Raw genomic sequence first — 19977 nt, 5'->3', positions numbered from 1 at the left:
GGCGGTCTGCAGCGAGCTCTGAATATTTTTGATTCTTTTTGTGGGGAACATGGCGTGGAAGTCAATGTGGGTAAGACTAAGTTGATGGCCTTTGCACCAAAACGTAGACCCAGGCCGAAAATATTCTTGAACAATAGTCTGTTAGAGGTGGTTACCGTATTCACCTATCTTGGGATCCAGATAATAAATGATTTGAGATGGTCCAAGCACATAGAGATGGCGGTCCTGAGGCACCAACAAATCTCGGGGCACTTCGGGTGGAGCACAAAAAATCCAGGTCCAAACCAATAAAGCCCGTCTTGGCAGTGTATGAGGCCAAGGCTCTTGGGTCTGCTTTTCCCCTTGCAGTCCTCCGAGAACAGGTTTTTTAGGGGAATTACAGGACCCTCACAGAGCACCCCACTAATTCCCCTGGGTCTTGACCTGGGGAGGAGAGCAGTTAGTGATCTAGCGAGGTTGCGCCCGATTCTTTATTGGAGACGGCTCTGGACTACCCCGGAGATCCTGCATTATGCAGAGGGGTTTTTAGCCATAATAAATGCTGATACCTTTCACAGGATAGAATGGCTGAAAAACCTTAGGTCTTCCTTATGTGATCTTGGTCTCTCAAATTTATGGGATAATCCAACCGGGGAGCTCCTTCCGAGCAAAAAAGTGATTAAAGATCTGTACTGGGATTATGTAGCTACTAGGGTTTGGAGTAAAACTAAATCTGATTCCATGACGGGGCGCTTTGTGGAAGTTAAACTGTATCCAGTTTTGGAACCTTACTGGGATAGTATAACCAACCCTGGAGACAGAAAGCTTCTCTTCCAGTTAGGATCAGGTGCCCTTCCTCTGAGATCACTGACAGGTAGGTGGAGGAGTTCCTCCACTCTATATTGCCCAGCCTGTGGAGCACCAAATGAAAGTATAGGCCACTTCCTATTCTCCTGTAAAGCCTATGCTATCCCGAGGAAAGTTTGGCTAGTCCCTGTCTGTAAAAATCTAGGAACATTTAGGGGTGTAGAGGCCTTACGAATCATCTGTACCTCCACCCACACGCCTATAGTTTTAGCAACAGCTAAGTATTTGGGTTGGGCATGGTCTATTAGAAGGAGGGTTGCTCCCAAAAGTACACCGAATGGAGCATCTCCACTGGCTCCCGTGTAAATATGTTCCTAGTTTTCTATCTATTTGTTTTTAATTAATTGTGTATGTTTGTTTAATCTTTTTTAAACTATTATATTTAGCGAGGAAACAATTGTTTAATGATGCTTTTTAAATGTATGTTTGTGCTTTTATGAGATAAATCCTCGAATAAAGCTATTAAACCGCATATATATATATATATATATATATATATATATATATATATATATATATATATATATATATATATATATATATATATATATATATATATATATGCCAAGGTGTATTGAAGAATGAGTGGGTGTATAAGTGTCTGAATGGATGATTTAGTAGGTGTGTCACTGACTATAAGTGAGCGATTAAACATGTCTTACTGAATGCATGGGTTACTGTCAAAACTGTGTGAATGTCTGTAACAGTCTGTTAATTGGTAGGTAAGTGGCTGCATGGGTTGTTGAGTAGTTACATGAGTGACTATATGGGTTATTGATTGGTTGTCTAAGTATTTGTATTGATGCCCGAGTGTCTCTGTGGGTGGGAGGGGTTTGTGTGACTCTGTGCATAGATGTGTGAGTGGGTGATTCATTGGGTGTATGGGTTCAAGAGTGCATTTGTGAAGGGCTGTATGGGTGGGTGAGTGTGTCTATGGATGTCTCAGTAGAACATGTGTGAGTAACTACATATGTGAATGGCACTATATATGAGTGTTGGAGTATATAAATGACTATATGTTAGAGTGAGTGATTGTAAAGTGGCTGTATGGATGAGTGTGTGCTGGTGTCAGTGATTGTAGAAGAGAGTAAGTATGTGTTAGAATCTGTATGAATAAGTGAGGTGCTGTGTGTATAACTGTATAGGTGAGTAAATGAGAGTGTAATTGATTCTTTGCATGACTGACTAGGTCTGTGAGTAACTCTATGGATGAGTGGTGGTGTGTGAGTGTCTGTATAGGTGTATGAGTGCATATGATAGTGCTGTATTGATGACTGACTGCATGTATGAGTGACTGTATGGTGAATGAGTAGATGTGTGTATAGACCTAGGAATCAGTGAGTGAGTATATATTAACTGGTATTGGTGTGTCTATGGTTTTGAAAATGGTAGTTTGTATTTTAGAGGGGGTGTATCAAAGGTTATATTAGAGTGTGAGGAGGTGCATCAGATTATCACATGGATAATGTCATCAGTGATGTCATCAATGATGTCATTTGAGATGTCATCAGTGATGTCACTGACCATGTCATGAATGATGTAATATATCACATCATCAGCAGTGAATTGCGGGGGAACAAATTATAGTTAGCTCAACTAACTATACCGGCAGAATTTCTCTGGTTTTGCACAAGTGAAATGTCCAACTAACTATAACGTCCCTGAAACCTGTATTTTTTCAATGAATTTCTAAGGTTTTTTAAAAGTTCATTTCTAATTATAACATCCCTGAAATCTATGGCTTTTTCAGTGAATTCTCAAAGGTTTTTTAGATGCTAATTTCGAACTATAACGTCCCTGAAACCAATGGTTTTTTCAGTGAATTTTAAAGGTTTTCAAATGCTAATTTATAACGATAACGTCCCTGAAACCTATGGTTTCGTCAGTGAATTTCAAAGGTTTTTAAATGCTTAATTATTATTATGCCTAAAGAGGTAGGACATGGGCAGAAAGAGGAAGAAAGGCGCAAAAAAAGCAATAGAAATGGAGAAAGAGGCAACAAAAGTCCAGAAAGATGAAGAAAGGTGCAGAAAGAAGCACGAGATATGCAGAAAGAACCAACAGAGGTGCAGAAAGAGGCCTTATTGTAAAGTCATCCTGTGTTCCCAACTTTTTGCTGACTGGTACTGGTGGTAACTGACTCTGAATAACCAGGTCCGAAGCCAGTGCTATGCTGAAAAACACTAAGAATACAGTGAAAACACCTACATACAGTAGGGTACACTATGGGTTTGGGTACCCCTGTGATTGGCATGACCTCCCATGTAAGGCCCTACTACATAATAGGGCAGGGGGATTAAAACTACCTCTTATTCAGAGATGCATAAAGAGGTATGAGAAGTGCAGAAAGGAGCAACAGAGGTGCAAAAAGAGGCAAGAGAGGTGCAGAAAGAAGCAATTGAAGTGCAGAAAGAGGCAAGAGAGGTACAGAAAAAGGCAGGAGGTGTGCAGAACGAGGTACAAGAGGTACACAAAGAGGCAAGAGAGGTACAGAAAGAGGCTGTAAGAAACAACAGAGGTGTAAAAAGAAGCAGGAGAAGTGCAGAAAGAGGTAAGTGAGGAGCAGAAAGAGGCAAGAGCAGTGCAAAAAGAACCAACAAAGGTGCTGAAAGAGGCACAAAGGGTACAGAAAGATCAAGAGAAGTGCAGAAAGAGGCAACAGAGGTACAGAAAAAGGCAGGTGATGTGCAGAAAGAAGCAAGAGCAGTGCAGAAAGAACCAATAAAGGTGTGAAAAGAGGCGCGAAGGGTGCAGAATGACAAAGGAAGTACAGAAAAAGGAAACAGAGGTACATAAAGAGTCAAGAGAGGTGGAGAAACAGGCAGGACAGGTACAGAAAGAGGGAACAGGGGTGGCAGAAAGAAGGAAGAGAAGTGCAGAAAGAAGTAACAGGTGCTGAAAGAGGCGTGAAGGTTATAGAAAGAGCAAGAGAAGTGCAGAAAGAGGCAACAGAGGTACAGAAAGAGGTAAGAGAGGTACAGAACGATGGAACAGGAGTGCAGAAAGAGGCAAGAGAGGTGCAGAAAGAGAACAGAGGGGTGCAGAAAAAGGCAAGTGGCCTCCAAAAAAAAAAGCAGCAGAGTTGCTGAAACAGGCAAGTGAGGTGCAGAAAGAGGAAAGAGATCTGCCGAAAAAAGCAACAGAGGTACTGAAAGAGGCAAGTCAGCTGCAGAAAGAAGCAGGAGAGGTGCAGAAAGAAGCAACAGAGGTGCTGAAAGAGGTAAGAGCAGTGCAGAAAAAACCAAGAGAAGTGCTGAAAGAAGCAACAGAGGTACAGAAGGAGGCACAAGGAGTGCAAAAAGAAGGAAGTGAAGTATAGAAAGAAGCAACAGAGGTACTGAAAGAGGCACGAAGGGTTCAAAAAGAGGCAAGAGAAGTACAGAAAGAAGCAACAAAAGTACAAATGAGGCAAGCTTGGTGCATGAAGAGGGAAGAGAGGGTTAGAAAGAGGCAAGAGAGTTGCACAAAGAGGGCAGACGGGTACAGAAAGAGGCAAGAGGGGTAGAAAGAGGGAAGAAAAGTGCAGAAAGAGACAACAGAGGTGAAGAAAGAAGCAGGCAGATGCAGAAAGAAGCATTGAAAGTGCAGAATTAAGCAACAGGAATGCAGAAAGAGGCAAAAGAAGTACAGAAAGACGCAATAGAGGTGTAGAAGGAGGCAGGAGAACTGCTGAAAGAGACAAGAGAGTTGCAGTAACAGGCAAACGAGGTACATAATGAGACAATAGGGGTGTAGAAAGAAGCAAGACAGGTGCCGAAAAAAGCATGGAAAGTGCAGAATGAAGCAACAGAGTAGCAGAAAGAGGCAAGAGAAGTGTAGAAAGAAGCAAGTGGGGTGCAGATAGTAGCAAGAGAGGTGCAGAAACAGGAAAGAGAAGTGCAGAAAGAGGCATTAGAATTGTTGAAAGAAGCAACAGAGGTGTAGAAAGAATGAATGAATGAATACCCTCTTGTATAGCGCATGGCTACTCTCGAGCATCCCAGCGCTGTAAGACCAGAGGACATAGAAGGACACTATTAGAACAAGAGTGTCTTTAATCGCTTCCTGAAAGCAAGATGGTTAGACTCATGCCTGATGTTGTCTGGGAGTTTGTTCCATTCTTTGGCTGCGTGAACAGAAAGCCGACGGCCACCCATCCAAGCCAGCTTCACCCTGGGGACTACCAGCAAGTTCCGCTGGTTAGATCTTAGAGATCTCACTGATTGATGGCGACGAAACAGGGGATCAAGAATGGACGGGCCTGCATTATGGATGGACTTATGCTCCAAGCACAGGGTTTTAAATATAATCCTTCCCTGGATGGGTAGCCAATGGAGAGATTGAAGTGCGGCCTTAGCTGAGCATCTTTTGGGGACTTTCAGGAGCAGCCGAGCTGCACAATTCTGTACAGATTGCAGAATTTTTATGGTTCCGACTGGGGCCCCCATATAGACGGCATTTGCATAATCCAGCCGCGACAAGATCAGCGACTGGACCAGCATTCGTCTAGCTTCAAATGGCAGGAGATCTAAAACTTTTTTTTAAGACTCTCAGCAATCCATAGCAGGTCGCGGCCACCTTCTTAGCCTGGTAATGAAATCCTAGCGAGGAGTCTAACCAGATCCCAAGGCTTTTTATTTGGGTCTTAGGTACCGGAGGGGGTCCTAGGCAGTACGGCCACCAAGGGTCCAGGTTAATTGGGGCTTTGTAGCCCAGAAGCATAAAATCTGTTTTGGCCCCATTTAACTTTAAAAAGGAGGAGGTCATCCATTCCAGGACCTTGGTGAGACACGGGGTCAGGTTATTGATCCCCTGATCTAAAGCATCGTCCCTCACCAAAGACACAACCAGCTGCGTGTCATCGGCGTAGGTAACAAGTTGGATTCCCCAGGGAAGAACCACCTCAGCCAAAGGTCTCATGTAAATATTAAACAAGGTAGGGCTGAGGGATAATCCCTGGGGAACGCCGTGATTCAATTGCAGCTGACTGGATGACAACTCTCCCTCAAAGACGGAGAAGCTTCTGTCTGATAGAAAAGAATGGAGCCATTTGATGGCCAGTCCGGAGACCCCTGTAAGATGCAGCCGGTGCAACAAGAGAGAGTGGTTCACAGTATCGAAGGCTGCGCTGAGGTCCAACAGGACCACCGCAGCACAGCCTCCTGCATCCACGATACCCCTAACTGCCTCCACTAGCGCCACCAGAGCTGTATCTGTTCCTTGTTTTGCTCTGAACCCTGTCTGGGTGGAGTGTAATCCATCAGTAGATTCAATAAAGGAAGAAAGAGCCTGGTTCACATGTTTTTCAGCTATTTTGCTGATGGCTGGCAATAATGAAATAGGCCTATAATTGGCCAGGTCTTCAGGGTCCAAGCTGGGTTTTTTCAGCAGGGCTCTGACCTTAGCCTTCTTCCAGTTGGGGGCACTACACCCGAGGCCAGAGACGCGTTAATGACCTGCATCATCACTGGGCATACTGTCCCTGATACCTGTTTAAGGACTGCCGGGGGAGCAGCATCTAACGGGGAGCCCGATTTAAGATTGCCAAGGAGACTATCCACTCCAGCCAGATCCAATGGCGGGAAGACTTTGAGACCTCCAGATGGATTTGGGTCTGCTTCCATGGCCCCCTCTTTTCCACTCTCCCTATTGTCTGGAGTATATGACACTGGCGTAAAGCTGGAATAGATGTTGGACACCTTGGATGCGAAAAAGACAGCTAACTCCTCGCAGAGTTTCTGTGGGTTCAGAGCAGGACTAATAGTCCTGGGGGTGGTAACCAGAGATTGAAAGATTTTAAAAATTTCTCTGGGGGCGTTAGCTGCTTCCGCAATTTTACTCTGATAGTATGCGGCTTGTGTGGTTTTTAGTAATTTTTTGTACGATCTCAGGGATGACCTATATTTGTTTTTCGCAGCAGCTGCATAGTTCTTTCTCCACTTCCTTTCCGCACGTTTGGTTGTTTATTAGGACCCTCTCTATGCCGTAGCTCTTTTTTTGGCAGGATGGGGTCTAGAGTTGAATTAATCCACTGGTCAAAGGCTTCATTGGCTACAACTGGGTCCTCGTGGGGGACGGGCGGGCAACTCTTCAGGGCTGCCTCCCAGTTTTCAGCTGGTAATCTAGACCATACTCGACTAACTTTCTTTAAAATGGAAGCCCTGTGGGTCTGTTTTACTGGGGACCACATAAAGGAGAGTAGTGCATGGTCTGACCATGGTACGAAACTAGGCTGACCGCACACAATATTTCAAGGGTTAGTGAAGAAGTGGTCTAGTAGGTGCCCACCAATATGAGTGGGGCTGACCACGATTTGTTCCAAGTGCACCCCTCTCAGGGTATCCAACAGACATTGCGATGACACAGCACCGACTTCATCCAGGTGAATATTAAGGTCGTCCAAGATGGAAAAATTAGGGGCACTGCTGATGGAAAGAGAGATCTTGTCTAGAAGGTTGTTACAAAAATCATGATAATCGCCTGGGGGTCTGTAAACCAGGATCCCTGAAAAGGTGCAAGTGGGCGAAAAGGATATAGAGAAACCAAGACTCTCACACTCCATAGGTGGACTCTCCGAGGTTCTACACCTAAAATTGTTCTTATGAATAATCGCCACACCTCCTCCTCGTCCCGACAGGCGATCCTGTCTAGCAGTGGAGTAGTTAGATGGCAGCGCCTGCACTATGTGGGGGTCTGAGCCATCAGTCAGCCAAGTCTCAGTTAAAAAAGTACGTCGAAATCTCGTTCCTCTAGGAGCAAGTGGATTTCTGTCGCATACCTCGGAAGAGATCGACAATTAATCAAGGCAAGTGAAAAGCTATCTGTATTCCCGAAAGAAGCAAGAAAAGTGCAGAAAGAGGCATGTGAGATGCAGAAACAGGCAAGAAAGTTACAGAAAGAGGGAAGACTAGTGCAGAAAGAGACAACAGGGGTGTAGGAAGAAGCAAGAAAAGTGCAGAAAGAGGCATGTGAGATACAGAAACAGGCAAGAAAGGTAAAGAAAGAGGGAAGACTAGTGCAGAAAGAGACAACAGGGGTGTAGGAAGAAGCAAGACCGGTGAAGAAAGAAGCATGGAAAGGGCAGAATGAAGCAACAGGGGTGCAGAAAGAGGCAAGAGAACTGCAGAAACAGGCATGAGAGTTGCAGAAACAGGCAAAAGAGGTACAGAAAGAGGGAACACAGGTGCAGTCAGAGGCAAGAAAGGTGCAGAAACAGGTAAAAGGTGTTCAGAAAGAGGCAAGAGGGGTGCGGACATTTGCAAGAGAGGTGCAGAAAGAAGCAAGGGCAGTACAAAAGAACCAACAGAGGTGCAAAAGGAGGCAAGTGATGTGCAGAAGGAGGCAAGAGAACTGCAGAAAGAGGCAAGAGAGTTGCTGAAGAAGGCAAAACGCGTACAGAAAGAGGTGGGTAGACTGAGGCAAGAGAGGTGCAGAAAGAGGGAAGAGGGGTGCAGAAAAAGGCAAGAGGGATGCAGTAATGTGGAACAAAGGTACAGGAAGAAGGCAGAGCAGTGCAGAAAGAACCAACAGAGGTGGAATGGGAGGCAAAAGGAGTGCAGAAAGGGGTAGGCGAGGTATACAAATTGGCAAGAGGTGTAAAGAAAGAGACAGGAGGGGTGTAGAAAGAGACGAGACAGGTGAAGAAAGAAGGAACAGTGGTACAGAAAGAGGCAAGAGTGGTGCAGAAAGAGGGAAGAGAGGTGTAGAGAGAGGCAAGAGGATTGCACAAAGAGGGAAGACGGTGCAGAAAAGACAAAAGGAGTACAGAAAGAAGCAAGAGAGGTGCAGAAAGTGGCAATAGAGGTGCAGAAAGAGGCAAGTGAGTTACAGAAAGAGGCAAGTGAAGTGCAGAAGGAGGCAAGAGAACTGCAGAAAGAGGCAATAGAGGTGTTGAAAGAGGCAAATGAGGTGCCAAAAGAAGCAAGCTAAGTGCAGAAAAAAGCAAAAGAAGTGCAGAAAGAGGGTAAGAGAGGTGGAGAGAGATGCAAGAGGGGTGCGGAAAGAAGCAGGACAGCTGTAGAAAGAAGGAAGAGAAGCGCAGAAAGAAGAAAGAGAGGTGCAGAAAGAGGCACAAAGGGTACAGAAAGGCGTAAGTGGGGTACAAAAAAGGCAAGAGAGGTTTAGAAAGAGGCAAGAGGGGTACCGAAAGAAGCAAATGAGTTTTAGAAAGAGGCAAGAGACGTGCAGAAAGAGAGAAAAGAGGTGCAGATAGTAGAAGAGATTTTCAGAAAGAGGCAAGAGAAGTGCAGAAAAAGAGAGAAAAGTGCAGAAAGAAGCCACAGAAGTGCAGAAAGAGGCAAGAGAGGCACAGAAGGAAGCAAGAGTGGCTTGCACATCATTAGTACCAATTTAACACCCACATTTAGCAATAAGTAACAGGTGGCCATTCTAAGTTTGCAAAGGTCCTTCCATCATGCTGTAACACTTTTCCCTGCATTTTTGGTAATGTTTGAGCCGTTTGAGCTAGACGTCAATACAATAAAGACCTGGCTCTAAGAGAGTTTCTTTAATGCCACTTTTAGGCACTGCTGCCAACGTGGATCTCTCTTTTTTTCCCCACCCACTTTCTGGCACCCAGTCCAATGTCCCGCAGTACCAATACTCCCAAATTTCAATTTTTTAATAAAAAAATGGAGAGAAGAACCGCTGTCAGTCAAGTCGCCCAACCATGCATCCCTTCCCCCACAGCATGTGAGTGAAGAACACTTACTAAAAAATAAGTGAAAGAGTGGGACGGCACCTCACATATGCAACACCTGGGAGGCTACCAGCAGGTTCTCAACAGTATGCTCACGTACACCATCAACGGTTGCCTACTCAATGAAGCAACAAAAATAGTGTCAAAGAAAAAGACAAGAAAGGCTGAAAAAAGAAACCAAGTAAAAAAATCAAGGAGGCCCCCTTTCTAGATCGGTCTGGGACCAGGGGAAACAAAATGAAATACAAGCAAAGTCCCACGAAACAAAAGGACTACCCTGTGTAGTCTAATTTGTAATTCTATTTGAAACAAATTATTTAAGATTATATCGTTTAACCCTTGTTTAATAGATCTAGGTAAGGGAGAGGCGGGAGATGCTAGTGTTGATAGAGTAAGAAGAGTTTTAACAGTGCCAAAAGACTTTTTATAATGAGACAAATAAGCTGTTGCAAAGAGTTTGTTTAAAAAAGAAATACATACATTTTATTTCATACAGCTGTATAAACCATTGACATATTATTAATCCATTAAAATCATGAGCACTCAAAAATGCAGCAATTGTTAATAAATACACAACATTTAAAAATAATTAGATTTTTTTTTAAAAATCAACAATCAAGAAACAAATGTCGACGCGGCGTTTTGGTTTTTGGAATACAAGCACCTTCTACAGGACAGATTCTAAATTAAGAAACACAGAATTACCAAACAATACACAATATTAATCAAAATAATTAATTACACAGCGAAATAAAAACCACATAATTGTACAATGGTCAATATAAGTTTTGTCTACCCTATTTGTCATAAGCATTCTTTATTTCTTTAGTACATACAGCAGGCAATAACTCTAATCAACACTGCATCAGGTGGCTTTTTCATCTCCCTATACCTACTATATCTAAGCTTACAAGTGAGTTTCTGGACGCTCAAAGTTGCTAGCGGGTATTCTGGACATAAGGTAAAAATTAAGCAATAGTTTTATTTTGGGCATTGAGTTGATATAACATACCTCAAATGTTTCAAAACAAGATTTCTTAAACTCAGTTTTTTTAAGAATTATTGATGCCTCAGGATCCCAATGTGGATATGCGGGCGTCACAACTTTTAATTGTTGTAGGCACGTGTTCTTATATAGTAACTGTCAACAAAGACAATGTTATTTTCATTAATTACTGATTTTGCCCCTAGGACTACCCATTCTTCAATTGTAATAAGATTTAAGACAGAAACAGTACCTTAGATAAAAAATTCAAAGGTTTAACCACTGTCCAGGGGAGCCACTGATATAAGGTTAATTGGTCTCAACCGTACTTCTGCAAGGGGTAATCAAAAAATAGATAAGTATCTATACCCTCTGTTTGAATATATGTTGGTAATTGTGGGGCACTAAACTCACCAGTTGTAAGTCAAGACAGAAAAATCGCTGTAGCGGTAGACCGTTCTCCACTTCAACTATTGGCATATAAATCTTGGGGGTTGACCTCCCGTATTTACGCGATATAAGACCTACTCTGTTAAGAGAATTGATGTCACTGTTACTCCTACATTTAGGGATGACTAAAATGATCTATTTATAGAGCCAATATACCGTATTAAATGCGTCTTCTAAATTTCTGATATTCAGATTAACTAATCTAGAATTGAATATTATCTAAGGAATATTAATTATGCTGAACTCTAATGGTATTTAGTCAGAGTAGTCTTAACAGTCTGTCGCCCTGTTGTTAAGGTTTTAGTAGTCACTTTCAAAATCGATGACGGAACATATATATAATTAAATATTTTTGATCTGTGACTGTCCTCGAGCATTTATTTAAAGGCGACCATGTCAGTTGCTCAAATGCGGTTCATCGAAATCTCGGGTGCATACCTCTCTGTATTAAGGCAATGCACTCATTAGCGTGACTGGTTTGAGGAATGTGAAAAGAGGACCCAAGGTTATATTTTAAACCGGGGCATATATATCGGTACATCTAACGTGCATGATAGTACAGCCCGCATTTGATTCTACTTCAAAAACGGGGCTTTTTCAGAGAATAGAAATTATTACATAAAGACGATCATTATGGGGGCATGTTGTTAGGCTCCCACAACTGCTTACCGTTTTTTAAGTAGTCGGCCTCCCTGCTCCTCCTGACACAGCGTAACCGGTCCGTTCTCGTATAGAAAACCAAAATAAACACAGTGGCGAGAATCTAAACTTAAATAGGAGCTAGCTGCTTATTGGTTGATCCTAACGTCGATCGCTATTGGCTTGGCGGGCACCAGTCACTAAGAGTCTTCATGTGCGCGGCAAAATCACTTGGCACTTTTTTTATTTATTTGATTATCTATTCAAAACTTTACCTTTATGATGTCGATAATAACGTCTGCTTGCCCGGAGGCATCCCTTACTGCGTGAAATTCCATAACTAATATTTACGGGGCACTAAATTTAAAAAAATGCCGATGTAGGGCATTTATATTCGGGCACCGATCACTAAGAATTTGCATGCAGTCGTAAGGGGCAAAAGACCCTTTTTTTGAAAAATATATACCTATTTGGAACATTCACCTTTCGTTGTTCAATACAGTAGGCGTCACTCATGTCTGCTAGACCCAAGGTCTACCTTCATGTGAGCGCTTTAATTGCAAATACTTATGGGACACCAAGTCCCAGAATGCAGCATTGTATAAGCAGTGTGGAGCACTGTATTCAACTTGCCTTGGAGTCTACCAGCATGCGTAAACCTCCTTTATCGACACTTATTCACCAAAATACGGCCGACAGGAAGCTATATTCGACCGCACAGCGGTTTTTTAATCTCCATAAGAAACATTATTAAATGAAAACATTTTTTTTATATATATGTCTGAACAATTAGATGCGCACTACAGGGATAAAGATTCTTGTGGAAAACCTGTTATAAGAAAAGCCTTTTCTAATTAACGCTGCCATTGTATTTATTGATAAATGGCTGAATACTCAGATATACACATCTATACTCTCCTTTTCTATGTATGGAACTTGCTTTTATGTGTTTGATTATATCAAAGGCTAAACCACTTATAGACACTTGTCTACCCTATGAGTCGACTGTATTCTGCAGAACCATAGATGCTAATTCTTTTTAGATTGTGCACTGATTTAAAGAGACTCTTTCAGGTTACAGTATCCTAACATATTTTATGGTAAATATCTATTGCAGGACACTATGATTCGAATAGAGTAGGTCTTATACATAGATGATTAACCCTTTCCATGCTCATGACGAGCTCAGCTCGTCATGATGCACGGTTGAGCTGTGCTGATGACGAGCTGAGCTCGTCATGAAACACTGGCATCCTGCATTCTTCAGCACAGGAGGGGAAAACACCTAGCAGCGAAGGTGTTAAAGCTAACCAAGCACAACATTATTGTTGTAGCACTACTCTACAATGCGTTCATAATCCTCTCTGCTGTTCAGGCCACATCTAACGCTGTTCAATCGGGACATATAGAATTGCTCTCATTTTTTTCTTTTATTGTTGATGTCGCCACATCTTGTGTTGATCTCAACTGTCTCCAGACAGCACCAGTTAAAATCATCAATTGTATGACCTGCTGCCTGCCAATGCTCGGTTAAAGGAGCACCCTTTTTATGATTTCTAATAGCTGACCTGTGTTCATTCATGCGGATACGGACCTCTCTGGTCTCGCCTACATAAATAAATTGGCACGGACATTTTATTAAGTAGATTACTTTTTTTGTTCGCCAGTTCATAAAGCGCCTAATCTTAATTTCAACATTATTGTTGGAAATACTACTTCCTTTGATGATATTTTCACAATTGACACTGCCTTTGCATGGGAACGTACCAGTTGGCAAGGGTGCACTGCTGATGCATGGCTGTGTAGTGTTTCTAATGTCTCTGTATGTATGCACCAGGCTATTTCTGATGGTGCGATTCCTTCTGAACAAAAACATGGGTTTAGGTAATTTCTCTTGTCGGTTGTTAGTAACTAAATGCCAATTTCTATTGACAATATTTTTTTATTTTGTTGCTAACCGGATTGTAGTTGGTGACAAAGGTTATTGGTTGTAGTTCTGTGGTAGTTTTGTCTTTTCTTTTCAATAAATTTTCTCTATTAAAATACTTGGCTCGTTTATAGGCATGGCGAACCATGCGCTTAGTATATCCTCTTTCCATGAATTTCTGTTTCAGAGCTTGGGGATGTTTATCATAGTCTTGTAGCGTGGTACAGTTCCTTTTGAGTTTTAAAAATTGACCAATGGGAATATTGTTCTTTTGACAAGGCGGATGATGACTGTTAAAATGAAGCATGGTATTTCTGTCCGTCGGTTTGGTATAAAGCTCGACCCTTAAAAAGCCTTCAGTATGTTTGATTACTATGTCCACGAACTCACATTTGTCACAATCTCTGTGTGAGGTAAATTTGAGATTTTTATCTCCCAAATTTAACCATTCAATAAACTCTGTAAGGGTATCAGAGGTTCCTGTCCAGATGAAGAAGACATTATCAATGTATCTTGACCACTCAGATATATTTTCATAGAAAGGTGCCAAATGCTTAAAAGTATGTTTTACTTCAAATTGGGAGACGTACAAACAAGCCACGCTGGGAGCGCATGTGGCTCCCATACTGGTCCCCTTAACTCGTCTGGAGAGGTCTTTATTAAACAGAAAGAGGTTATTTTTGAGTACCAGCGTTACACAGTCCACAATAAAAGTTTGATGGGCTGTTAGGTCCCTGCCCTCAGAACTGAAAAGGGATTCAATCATTTCGAAAGTATTATCCTGGGGAATATTAGTATAGAGTGCCTCTATATCTAATGTCACAAGAAATTGTGTTTTGGGATTAAAATTGAGGCACTCTATTTTCTGGATAATGGACGTGGTGTCCTCAATGTATGCTTTCCGTTTGATGACTAGGGGCTGCAAAAACACATCTGCATACTTGCTTAAAGGTTCTGTCAGAGTTCCAATACTTGATACGATTGGTCTCTTGGGAGGATTGGACATATCCTTGTGAATTTTCGGAAGGCCGTATAATGCTGGAATAACAGGATTGGTGTTAGTTAAAAATGCAAACTCTTCTTCACATATGATCTCATCATCTTTGGCCTGGTTTAATAGTCTGGTGATAGTCTCTTTTAGTGCTATCCATTCGTTTCTATTTGATTGTTTGTAATGATCTTTATTATCTAGTAGGAGATGCATTCTTTTATTATAGTCTGTGATATACATAAGGACTTTACTACCGCCTTTGTCGGCAGGTTTTATCATCAATTCTGCACACTGTTCTAGATTTCTCAAAGCCGCTGCCTCTTCTTTATTTAAATTGTGCCTGATCCAATTTTTCTGCTTTAAAAGATCATCTACATTTTTGTCAACAATTCGTTCAAATGCTTCAATATCTTTGTGAACCATATTGATATTTGGGGTCCAAGATGATTTATTCTGTAGACCTGATTTATTAGGTCTAAGTTGTTTTTCCTTGCCTTCGAAAAAGATATTTAATCTTATTTTACGAAAGAAACTCTTTAGGTCTCTTTCTAATGAATATCTATCAATTGGTGAACATATCGCGAAGCCTAAACCTTTTTCAAGTAGTTTTATTTCAGTAGTGGATAGCACACGTTGGGAGAGATTGATTATTGGTGCTTTTTTTATTGTTGGTCCCAATTCTTTCGGCTCCTTGTCCGTGGATGTTGAAGGAATTGGGGTTGGGAATTGTAATTGCCCCTCCCCCTCCCCCTTCCCCTTGGTTGTCCAAAATTTTGGTGGCGTTGTTCCAAAAAAGAAAGCCCTTCTCTGATTGGGCCAGCTGATATTTCTCTCTCTTTCGTATTTCTACCCTCATTCTGTTTGTCACCTTCTGAGTCAGAGCTAGTATAGGATGAGTCAAAAAATCTTACTTTCTTTTTGGGGAAGTTTCTGGGCTGTTGTTGCCATTGTCTGCATGGTTGAAAGGATTCTTTTGGTCTCTCATAAAAATCTTTTTGTAAGTAAGGATATACAAACTCCGGGTTTTAATTCATAATATCCTTCCTTAGTTTATTGTTTTTTTTATTTACTAAATAATCACTATAGCCTGCGATATCTGTTTGGATTTCCTCAAGTTTTTGTTTGGCTTCTTCTAATGCTGTATTATCATTTAATTTTAGTTCTAGTTCTTAAATATCTTTATGTTCAATGACCAAGACTTCGTATGCCGTTTCTATGATAAGCAGCATCCAGTCGCGTATACAGCGATTAGCCACTAGAGTCCAATTTTCAATGCATTATTTATTAGTGATAAAAATACCCGGCTCGTTGTTTACTTGTAGGCCCTTTGGTATTATACCCTTTTTACAATATTGTACAAGGAAATCAGCATGTAATTACGCCCTAATGACTTTCTTCTTCAGATTCCATAGAGTGCGCCATTGCTCCTCATCTGTTTTATCCAATCTCACTGATGTTATATTTTTGGATGACCCGTTAATTATTTTATTAAACTGATCCTCAACAATTAAAAGTTGGGACGCCCGCATGTCCACATTGGGATCCTGAGGCATCAATAATTCTAAAAAAACGGAGTTTAAGAAATCTTGTTTTGAAACATTTGAGATTTGTTATATCAACTCAATGCCCAAAATAAAACTATTGCTTAATTTTGACCTTATGTCCAGAATAGCTGCTAGCAACTTTGGGCGTCCAGCAACTTACTTGTAAGCTTAGATATAGTAGGTATAGGGAGATAAAAAAAAGCCACCTGATGCAGTGTTGATTGGAGGTATTGCCTGCTGTATGTACTAAAGAAATAAAGAATGCTTATGACAAAGAGGGTTGACAAAACGTATATTGACCATTGTACAATTATGTGGTTTTTATTTCGCTGTGTAATTAATTGTTTTGATTATTATTGTGTATTGTTTGGTAATTCTGTGTTTCTTAATTTAGAATTTGTCCTGAAGAAGGTGCTTGTATTCCAAAAACCGAAACGCTGCGTCGACATTTGTTTCTTGATTCTTGATTTTTAAATCTTTTTTTTTTGTGTATTCATTACCAATTGCTGCATTTTTGAGTGCTCATGATTTTAATGTATTAATAATATGTCAATGGTTTATACAGCTGTATGAATTAAAATGTATGTATTTCTTTTTTAAGCAAACTCTTTGCAACAGCTTATTTGTCTCATTATAAAAAGTCTTTTGGCACTGTTAAAACTCTTCTTACTCAATCAACACTAGCATCTCCCGCCTCTCCCTTCCCTAGGCCTATTAAACAAGGGTTAAACGATATAATCTCAAATAATTTGTTTCAAATAGAATTACAAATTAGACTACACAGGGTAGTCCTTTTGTTTTGTGGGACTCTGCTTGTATTTCACAGAAAAAAGAAACCAACTGCCCCAAAATATAGACCCTGCGGTATGCAGAGAACAGTCGAGTTAAGACTCACTGTTAAATTGCCCTCTTTATTTGAAAATGTGAGCTTATTCGAATTAAAAGCACTTGATGTTGCTAACCTTTTTCAAGAAGGCCTACATGTTTCATTGCCAATTACAAACATTGTGGCAAATTCATCAGGGCATGGGGTTCAATTGGACGGGGTGCCAAAAAGTGTGGGGGGGGGGGGAAGAGAGACCAACGTTGGAAGCAGTGCCTAAAAGTGACATTAAAGAAACTCTCTTAGAGCCAGGTCTTTATTGTGTTGACGATTTATGAGAGGAGGGTGGCCTGATGATTTCCCTCTTAAGCATCTTGTTGTGAATACCGTTTGAGCTAGAAACAAGGCTTTTTTTGTTCAAATCTGCAGATTAGGGAGCAGATGATGAATTATATGGCTAATGCAGAAAATGTATAATGGGGCGAAAGTCGGTGCAGCCAAACAGTAGCATAATTCCAGTGGCCCTTAACTCATACCTCTCAATAGGTCCACAAGTGCTCTTCAGTGATTCCTTCTTTTTTTGTCTCTCTGAGTTCATAGTTGAACTTCTATGGAAACGAGGAAGACTAAACTTGAGGTTACCACTCCACAACACAGACTACCATATCACATAATTACTCTCCATAACACGTAATCCCACTCTACATAATTCCTATACACTAAATACCACAAACTTTCTATCGACATAATTTCACTGCACAACATACCACATAATTCCACTATACACAACGTATATCCACTCCACTCCAAAAAACATTAGTAAAAGTTATACATTTACAATGCCAATAGCTCTAATTCTCGCAAATGCGAAACCTATTACATTGCAAACACTTCTTTAACTAGTAGTCGCGTTTGCAGAGTGGTGGAGAAAGGGTGATGGGACTCCGACCAGCGCTCAGGAATTCTGCTGCGTAGGACTTACAGGAGGTACCAGGAGAGCTTATTGGCCCTAAAGTCCCTCAGGAGTAAATTGGACTTCATCCCCATCCCATAGTCTGTCAGGAGGCATGTTTGCAGAGTGGTAGAGAAAGGGGGGAATGGCCTTCAAAGACGTCTTAACAATAACACTGTGTGGTACTACTGGAGGTAACAAGAGGAGTAGTTGGCCCACAAGGACATCCTTGGAGCCAACTACCCCTCTATTACCTCCAGCAAGCCCTACACAGCAGGATTGCTAAATTCTCATAGCAAGCCACGCCCCCTTTGCCCACCACTCTGCAAACACGCTCCCTGTTGGGCTATTGGATGGGGAATGAAGTCCCCTTCGCTGCTAAGGATCCTTTAGGGGCCAACTAGCCTACCTCCTACCTCCAGTAAACCCCATACAGTGGGATTGCTGAGAGGTGGACACAGGCCACGTCCCCGTTCTCCACCACTCTGCAAACGTGCCTCCTGGTGCACTCTTGGTTGGAGGATGAAGTCCTCTTTATTCCTGATGGTGCCTAGCCCTCCTGTTACCTCCAGTAAGCTCCATACAGCTGGAAACTTTCAAAGAAAGTGCAGCAATCAGTAGCTGATGAGAAGGTATGAAAGGAGGGAAACAACCTTTACAACGCATCTTTTACAACGCATTACCATTACAACAAAACTTTTACAACGCAACATCCATTACAACGCATGCCATTACAACGCAACCATTACAACGCATGACACTACAACGCATACCACTACAACGCATGTCATTACAATGCAGTCCTATAACGCATACCATTACAACGCATAGCATTACAACACATAGTACCCTTACACTATCCAACACTTACCCTACTGCTGCACCCCCTGGAGTTAGAATAGTAATTTTTACCCCCACACTATCCAACACTTACCCTACTGTTGCACACCCTGGAGTTAGAATAGTAATTTTTACCCCTACCCTATTCAACACTTACCCTACTGTTGTACCCCCTGGAGTTAGAATAGTAATTTTTACCTCTACACTATCCAACACTTACCCTACTGTTGCACCCCCTGGAGTTAGAATAGTAATTTTTACCCCTACACTATCCAACACTTACCTTACTGTTGCACTCCCTGGAGTTAGAATAGTAATTTTTACCCCTACACTATCCAACACTTACCCTACTATTGCACCCACTGGAGTTATAATAGTAATTTTTGCCCCTACACTATCCAACACTTACCCTACTGTTGCACCCCCCTGGAGTTAGAATGGTAATTTTTACCCCTACACTATCCAATACTTACCTTACATGCAATGTAATGTTATGCGTTGTAATGGTATGCGTTGTAAAGGTAGTATGCGATGCAATGGAATTCGTTGTAAAGGTAGTTTTTAAAAATTCGTTGTAATGGAATGCGTTGCAATGGATGTTGCGTTGCAAAAAATGTGTTGCAAAGGTGTGCGTTGTAAAAGTATGCGTTGTAACGTCATACATCCAAGAAAGGAGTCTAGAGTGTGTCACGTACAGGGCAACGGCCACACTGGGTGCTGACATGGAGGGGGCCTCTAACCTTGGGGGTTGGGGTGGGGGGGGGGTAATGTGTTTAGCAACAAAGTATGATTTAAAAGCACCTGCTGCAGAGTTTCTTATGCATTCAGCTTTCAGGCAGCAATAAAAATGTCAAGATAACTCTTGTGATCAATGTTCCTGATAGTGAGAGAGAGATGGTGTTGTGTCCAGTGGCAGCATTGACTCCATATAAAGTAGTGTAGAGGGTTAATACTCCCACTGCAATGAACAGATCTGTATTTTTTGTGGATAGCTCAGTGGATTAGTAAAGCCAGCCTTTACCAGCGCTTTAAAACAAATGACATTTTTTGAGAGAGGGGCTATGTAGAAATGAGGGGCACTTTTGGTGGGGTTGTAGTGGGGGAATCCCAGAAGGAGGTCATATGGGAGGGGCCAAAAACGGTTGTCACATAGTGGGCCAACAGCGTTAAAGTCGACCCTCGGCACGTGGAGAGAATGGTGATGAAATAGAAGGATTGGGGCTAAGGAATCGTTAATGAGATAGAGATTGAACAGGAACAGCAGGAGAGAGAAAGCAGTTCGTGCAACAAGAACTGGAGAGGA

The 19977-nt window shown here is 41.7% G+C and overlaps 1 protein-coding gene across 1 annotated transcript in view; it reads right to left on the bottom strand.

Annotated features, from left to right (window-relative positions):
• Window positions 1-19977, bottom strand: part of LOC147678116 (hydroperoxide isomerase ALOXE3-like) — a 112019-nt gene that overhangs the window by 91526 nt on the left and 516 nt on the right. The gene's annotated exons all lie outside the window — the stretch shown is intronic.

Source organism: Lissotriton vulgaris, chromosome 12, assembly GCF_964263255.1.
Source record: "Lissotriton vulgaris chromosome 12, aLisVul1.2, whole genome shotgun sequence".
NCBI lineage: Eukaryota > Metazoa > Chordata > Amphibia > Caudata > Salamandridae > Lissotriton > Lissotriton vulgaris.
This window is presented reverse-complemented; position numbering and strand designations above follow the sequence as displayed.